Source organism: Bos indicus, chromosome 16 (assembly GCF_029378745.1).
Source record: "Bos indicus isolate NIAB-ARS_2022 breed Sahiwal x Tharparkar chromosome 16, NIAB-ARS_B.indTharparkar_mat_pri_1.0, whole genome shotgun sequence".
Taxonomy (NCBI): domain Eukaryota; kingdom Metazoa; phylum Chordata; class Mammalia; order Artiodactyla; family Bovidae; genus Bos; species Bos indicus.
The window spans coordinates 62,525,670-62,532,988 of NC_091775.1; the positions used below are offsets into that span (position 1 = coordinate 62,525,670).

General features: G+C 41.7%; 1 long non-coding RNA gene across 1 annotated transcript; it reads left to right on the forward strand.

Moving 5' to 3' along the window:
* The first annotated feature begins 2,257 nt into the window (after positions 1 to 2,257).
* LOC109570269 (uncharacterized) lies at positions 2,258 to 6,056 on the forward strand. Its single transcript, XR_002182441.2, has 2 exons — positions 2,258 to 3,829; positions 4,735 to 6,056. It is a non-coding gene; the product is annotated as an uncharacterized lncRNA (long non-coding RNA).
* Positions 6,057 to 7,319: the final 1,263 nt, after the last annotated feature.

Sequence of the window (7,319 nt, forward strand, 5' to 3'; positions counted from 1 at the left end):
ATATTCACTGTGGAAACAGTAACACCCTCCTTAATACACCCACCACCCTGGCTCTGAGATCCTGCTTCCCGCTCAGTCCTTGCTGTTCCGCTCTCAAACATCCTGGTGAATAGAACCTAAGCGCAGACACAGCCTGTCTCCTTTCTGTTGTGAAACATCACTAACACAAAGCAGTTGCACATAACAGACGTTTCTGAAGACGTTGTGGCTAATGAGAGCAGACAGAGCTATTATAGCTTGGGGCAGGAAATAATTTCAAATGCAACGTCAGATATCATTGTTCCTAGAAGTACATCAGACATTCCCAGCCAGCTCCACAACCCCCCACACACACCAGAGGAAGTTCTCTCTGACTGTGTCCCTCCTTGCCACCCTCAGGGAGCCCCAAAGCCAGAGTTGCCCCCAAAGAGATCAAGAAATAGCCCAGTCTTCTGTTCTATCCCTTATAGAGATGGAACTACCATTTATCAAGCACCAGGGACTTGATTCGCTGCTCACATCATCTCATGTAATCCTCTCAACAACACCGTGGGACACACACAGATAAGGAAACTTACAGATAAGGAAACTGAGTTTCAAAGATAGCAGCTTGGCTAAAGACACACAGCTGAAACGTGAACCCAGTTCCATCTCCTCTAAGCTCAGGCTCGTCACTGTGACCTTTGCTGCCTTTCAGCATAACCTGCTTCTTCATGTACTCCTTAGGTCATCAGAATTCAGATCTATTACTCACCCCTTAACTCAGCAAAGCTTTCTGTACAGTCAGGTGAAAATTTCCCTAACATTTTCTTCCATGCAATTGAGTCCTTTCCCCAAGAGCTGTCCCTCAAAGACTTCCCTTTCCCGAGATAAGTTTTATATCGGCTCTGATCCCCTTTCCGCTGACTTGTTTCTCCTCACTTGCTTGTCTGGATGGCTTTTGGCTGTCTGTCCCTCCCCCTCCCTCGTTTCTCTGCTTTGTCAGCTCTTCTATGGAAAGAGCTTCATTTCATACTAGGAACTTGGATCCATTTGCTCCACTTCCTTCTCGAAGCAGGTGACTCAAGTCCCACAGAAAAGGGAACAACAGGATGTCTGACTCCTGCACTGAATCCCTCAGAGGAGTTCTCCTGTGGCTGCGGGAGAGAAGGCAGGGCCCTCCCGGTGCTGTGTTTTCTTCCTCTTGTTCCCTTGGCCTTCTTAGAGCTGAGCTTGGCACTCCGTTAAGCCAGAACACTCAGCCCTCTTGAATCCTCATAATTCTTAATTATGTCCTTGCCACTGGTTGGCATAGCAGCCACAGATGTGAGAGAGCACACATTCAGATAGAGTTATAAAATAAACACTGTGGTTCTCCTCCCCAGCCTTGCTCTGAGAGGCTGGAACCACATGAATCCACAGTGCAGCAGAGACTTTAAGCCAGGGAATGGTGAGAAATGACAGCTCAACTTCCCAAAGGCCCTGTGTCCAAGTACCAAGAGAGTAGGATTTATAAACCAATTGAGAGATTGTTTTGAGTACCAATCCATGGAATGATGCTGGGCAGCACTCAATCCTGGTGCATGTGAATGGACCTGGGATGCTCAGGGAAGTCCATGGATAGACACCAAGGAGGGAAGCAGGGTGTGGGATGAATTGGGAGATTGGGATTGGCCTGTGTACACTACTATGTATAAAACTGGGCTTTCTAGGTGGTGCAGTAATAAAGAATCCATCTGCCAATGCAGGAAACGTGGGTTCGATCCCTGGGTCCAGAAGATCCCCTGGAGGAGGAAATGGCAACCTGCTTCAGTGTTCTTGCCTGGAGAATTCTGTGAACAGGGGAGCCTGGCGGGCTACAATCCATAGGGTCACAAAGAGTCAGACACAACCGAGCGTGCACTCCTGCACTGCTTCTTCCGTGGTCTGAGGCCTGCTAGCAGGGAAATTCGTTTTTGTGACAGAAGAAAGGGAAGAAAGAAAGATTTGCCTGCACTAGGGGAACTTAGAGTCTATTTGCAGAGATGGGATATAAAAGATAATTATCCCTTCCACAGAGGCTATGCCAAGTTGTCATTGTGTTAGATGACAGCGGAGGCTACAAGAGTTCAGAGGAGGGAGACGGCACTGACCTGGAAAAGGAAGAAAGGCTTCAGGCCAAGGATGGGGCTCCCCGGCACTTAGCCTTCGGGGCAGGCTGAGTGGGGGAGGGGAGTCAGGGCACTGTCAGAAGGACTAAGCAAAGAGCAGAAGTGTGGGGGCAGGGATGTGATGAAGCATTCAAGAGACAATGAGTCATCCCCCAGGGTTTTCTTTACAGCTTCCACATAATAATGGTCACATAACAGGTTATTATTTTTCTTCTTTAAAAAAAAACCGCAAAATTAAAGCGAGACCCAAATTCTCAATATAGAAAACAAGCCTGTGATGTCAGTGTCCAGTGACACCACGGAGGTGAGAATTCCTGAGCCCGATATGAACTTGAACCCTGTCGAAATTCTCACCCTTGTTTGCTGGAACCTCCATTTATTTAATGCTGTTGTGCAGGAGTCTATTCTTTGGAAAACTTGAAAGTAACCTGGCCAGACCTTCCCTCAATCACTTAGCACAGCGTCAGCAATTGTTTTGGCTTTGTCTTAATGGATCACAAACTTCTCTGCTGTTTTAAAATACTTGGAAGCTATTTGGAGCCAGGAAATGTCTCTTGGAGGAAACTAATCCTGGTAACATTACCTAGACAAATCACTCTGTCTGAATGATATCACATCAGCAGTTGTTGTGGGGGAGGTGAGGGAGCCTTCAGGTGCATTTCCTGAGGATTAGAGTACTGTTTCTGATGAGTACCATCCTGTGTTTCTGAATTTCCCAGTCGGTTTTAGTGGTGGTGGGTTGTCATTTTGGGTTGCCCAGACGGAACTAAGGCGCTTCCATCTCTAAGATATAAACAGGAGGATTTTTGCTTCTCTGATATTTTCTATTGAAGATGTTTTATTGTTCCCATATTTTCTATTGAGGAACATAAGCTGCCTATAACTCCAAATTTATGAGATGTTCTCCTTTATTTATCATTTTTAAAAAATTGTTTTTTAACCTACCTCCTTTCCCCCCACTGGTTACTATCCATTGCTAGGGTATTTAGAAAGGAGACGAATTTCTCACTTTATGACTTTAGCAAAGCAAACATTACCCGAGTGTGGAAGGAGCCAGTCAAGGAGACACTGTGTTCTCTTAGTCATAGGCACATACTAGGAAAAATTCAACTAAGCCTCACTTGTGTGTATTAAAATAACCCTTTTCCCAGCTCAGAATCACATTTCAAAGGGTGCCTGGTACAAAGCGAAGCCAAGGATAACCTAGCCACGCAACAGTGACAAGGGTAATACATGGTTTTCCATCTTGTTTCAACAGAAGGCTGCTCAGAGCTGGGAATATGCAGAGAACTAGCAGTGAGCAAAGCTGAGCAGAGTGACCTTGAACAAGTCACCTCACTTGTCTGGACATCTTCCTTTAGAAAATGAGGGGGAAATGCCCTGGTACTTTAGCACGTGATGACCAAATGAGAAAATAAGTACAAAACGACTTAGTAAACTGCAGGGATTTTTTCTACAGCGCTAAAGGGATTTGGAGAGGTGGCTATTAGGGGAAAATGAGATATGTGCAAAGCTTTTTTTTTTTTTAATTAATTTAAATATCTACCATTTAATGTGATTTAACTTTAGCAATTAGGGGTTCATTAATTATTACTCTAAGAAAATACTGTTACGCAATTACTGTGTCTTCTAAATGAACCATTTCTCTTTTTCACTGTCGTTTAGAATTTTCTCCATGGAAGAAAAGTATTTAGAAGACAAATTACCTGGAACTTAATGGGGTGAGATTTTTTTAAAGTATCTTCTGTCCAGAGAGAAAAGGCTTTTTCTGATGTACTCAGTATACAGGTTGAACACAGTGATTTATTTGATCATACATTTTCCCCCAATGTAAGGAAAGAGGATGTTCCAGCAAGTCATACAGAGGGAGATGTTGAGGGGAGGATATAGGAGAAGGAGGAGGAAAAATACCAAGGAAAGCACCAGAAGTATCGAACCATACTGGGTGTCTTCAGAATTGAAAGTGGATAAACAAGGGCTTCCCAGGTGATGCTAGTGGTAAAGAACCCACCTGCCTATGCAGGAGACATAAAATATACGGGTTCGATCCCAGAGGCGGAAAGATCCCCTGGATAAGGACATGGAAACCCACTCCAATACTCTTCCCTGGAGAATCCCATGGACAGAGGAGCCTGGAGGGCTACAGTTCATAGCGTGGCAAAGTGTTGAACATGACTGAAGTGACTTAGCTCAAACAAGGCTACTCCTGCGTGAATGGACCACTTAGGCAAGTCCCCACCTGCCTCTGAAGGTGTCTGAGTTTTGACTGACCCCACCTCCCTTACTCTGCTCTGAAAGCTGATCAATAAGAAGTTGGAGAAGCACTTTTCTACCAGGGCCACAGTCTGTCATTTGGGAGAGAGAGTCCTTCCAGGCAAAGCCATGTACAAATTTTTCTGCTTTACTGCCTGAAGCACCGAAGGGCACTCAACCCCCAATAGCTCACTGTCCTGACTTGGAAGTTATCCTCCAAGAGCTTGACTTCTAACTCATTTTCATTTGAGGCAAAATCATTAGGAGAATTGATCCTATGTCGCTAGCAAATGTGACCCCAGCTTTAGTAAATGAAATATCATTTCTCAGCTACTTTGCTATATGACTTAAAGTTGCCTTTGCCTATTTGCAGGAAACTCAGTGGAAACCAACCCTGACGGCCCCCTATGATAGCTGTCAATGCCTCCTGAGACCATCATGGGATGCCATGCACTGCGCTCCTAACAGATCTAGATGCAAAACAATCCCAGAAATCCCCCTTTTTTTTATATTGTGAAGGAAATGCCAACAATGGAGAACCAGGAGGGCAGTGTCTTACCCAAGTACCAATTTCTTTACCCGCTGCCTTCTCTCTTCTCTAGCTGCTGGAATCTTGTATCCACAAGTCTAAAGTCCTGATTCTTTTTCACCATTAGATGATTAATGACCACAGAGACTGATTTTTTTTAATTGTTAAAAAAGTAGAGAAAGATTTTATTTTAGTGGGATTTTGTCTAACAATGGTATATGAATGAGATGATGACATACACATTCGTATATCTTGCTGGTGTCAGTAGGTTCCTCTACTTCATGAGCAAGCCTTGGAGAGAGCTTGAGGAGCAAGGAGAGAGAGTTAACTGATGATGTTAATTGAAATCCTGAAAGGTTGCTTCCTACAGATATACCCTGAGCACTGCCGACTGCCTCTTCTAAAATTAGTCTCTTAAACAAACTAATTAATTCCTCTGTTTCCCAGATCAGCCAACTAAGACCACAGTGGAAGTAAGAAGAAAATATCTCTGAGAATAAAGCTTTCATGGTCAAATAAAACAAAAATATTAATTCACAGATGTATTTATATGTCAGACAGTTGTCAACCGTCATGAAGTATAGGTATCTCTGTCCCCTAGGAATTTACAGTCTAATTGGGAGAAAAAGCACACAACAATTGTAATTTTAAAATGTTCATTGCAAAAAAAAGGGGGGGGGGGATGGAGAAAAATATAAAAAATAAAATTATTAGCTTTTTCATAGGGTTTTTATAAGTATTTTTCTTCATTTTTAGGTGCTTTTAAAAATAAAATGACTACCATACTACATATATATAGTTCTGCTTTTCCCACTTTACTTACCAGGAGAAGTGGAAAAGGAAGTCTTTAATCCCCCCTTCCAACTCTCAACATATATGGTAGATAAAGGATTCATATTACACAGACAAGGGCTCTTACAAATTGAGAGGAAAAAAAAGGGGAACATCTCAAAGAAGTGGGCGAAGAATACATGACAAGAGAAGCCACCAAAAAAGAAATACACGCGGCCAATAAACATTTAAAATATTCAAATTCACTAGAAATTCAAGAAGTGCAAAATAATGAATGAGATCTCATTTTCACCTATCAAGTTGACAAACATTTTTATAATATTCATTTCTGTAGTGGGAAATCTAGTACATGAATAAAAGCCTTACAATATTCATGCTTTTCTCTACTGCATTTTTTATCCTTAAGAAAAAAGCATAATTTACAATAGTTAAAAAAAAAAACTGAAATCTATCTAAATATTTAACAGTCTAGCATTGATTAAATTATTGCATTTTCATCAATACAATGTGTGCTGAAATTAAACATCAAATACCACAATGTTCACAACATATTTTGAATGAAACATAAAAAAATGAAAAATAAAACTGTATACAGCACGAATTCAGTTTTGTTTAAAAATATACACATATATACTTATATATTTAAGTATTGTTAAATATAAAATAATTAACAATGGTTATTTCTGTGCCTTAGCGAAATATCCAAATTTTGTTTTGTTCATGTATGCTATTGTGATTAGTAATAAAAGTAACTAATTCCATTTTTTAAAAAGGGAGCAATGAAGGTCAAACATTCTGAAATGCTTTTTGATTTACACCTTTATACACGTGAGGTTTTTGATGTGCCAATCTCCCTCAACTTGACTAGTCATCATATCATGTCTCAACTATCAAGGATGAAAACTATTATTATTAGTAGTATAGGTACCATTTATTGAGTGCCTACTCTGTGTAGGGGCTTCTCTGATGGCTCAGCAGAATACATCTGCAATGCAAGAGACACAAAGAGACACAGGTTTGACCCCTGGTTTGGGAAGATCCCTTGTAAGAGAAAATGGCAACCCACTCCAGTATTCTTGCCTAAAAATATCCCATGGACAGAGGAGCTTGGCATGCTACAGTCCATAGTGTCTCAAAGAATCAGACACGACCAAGTGGCTGAGCACACAGTCTGTGCTAGGCAATGTGTTAAATGTTCATGAATCATGGTATTTAATCCTCACAACTAACTTCTAAGATAATAAGTATTATTATTACTCATTTTCAGAGGAAGAAACTGAGGCTCAAAGAGACAAAAAGAGGCCACCTAGCAAGTAGGTGGTGGGGCTGGCATTTGAACCCTACACTCTTTACCTCTATCTGTAGATTCTTACTTTCGCCTTTGCAAGGAGAACTGGGAAGACCCATTCAACTCGTAAACTTAGTAAAATTGGGTTTGTTGGGTAGAGAAGCAGGTATTTGTCTTGCTAACTTGTGGATTTGATATGGATTACCTGGAATTTTGCTCTCAGGGCTACTGAAGACACACCTCTCTGACTGCCCAAGCACACAGAGCTAGAGACAGAGCTGGAAGTCAAGTTCAACAGTTCGCCCCAGAGTTAGCTGCCTTTGCCTGCTCCTTCAGGATGCTTCTTGGG